Genomic DNA, 561 nt, shown 5'->3' with positions numbered 1-561 from the left:
AGTCAGGGACAGGAGGGTGGGAGATGGCACATGAACCCAGTGCCTTGGTAGGACTCCCAGTGTGCAGCCTGGAGCAGCCCTGGGGAGCTGGAGCATTCCCCAGGGATGGTACCAGAGTAGTAGAATAATGGAATGGTTTGGAAGAGACCTTAAGATCACCTAGATCCAACCCCCTGCATGGGCAGGGACACCTCCCAGCAGCCCAGGCTGCTCCAAGCCCCATCCAACCTGCCCTTCAACACCCCCAGGGATGGGGCAGCCACAGCTTCCCTGGGCAGCCTGGGCCAGGCTCTCACCACCCTCACACTCAACAATTTCTCCAGGGCTGAGCTCTGTCTGGGGACAGAACAGGGATCCAGCTCTTGCCGAGGGCTGGGAACGCTGGAAATACGGGGTGTATCTGCACTGCATCCAGGGCTGCCCGGGCGGGACGCGGGCGAGGGGGGATCCCAGGAGGGAGCGGCGCTGCCCGCGGTTCCCGGGCGCAGGTTTCCCTCTAGTGGCCCCGTCCCGTCCTGTCCCGGGACGCTCCGCCCGACGGGGCCCTGGGCGGCTGGTTCG

Source organism: Chaetura pelagica, unplaced genomic scaffold (assembly GCF_000747805.2).
Source record: "Chaetura pelagica isolate M959 unplaced genomic scaffold, ChaPel_1.0 scaffold181, whole genome shotgun sequence".
NCBI lineage: Eukaryota > Metazoa > Chordata > Aves > Apodiformes > Apodidae > Chaetura > Chaetura pelagica.
The sequence above is the reverse complement of the archived record's forward strand: the minus strand, read 5'-3'. Positions refer to the sequence as shown.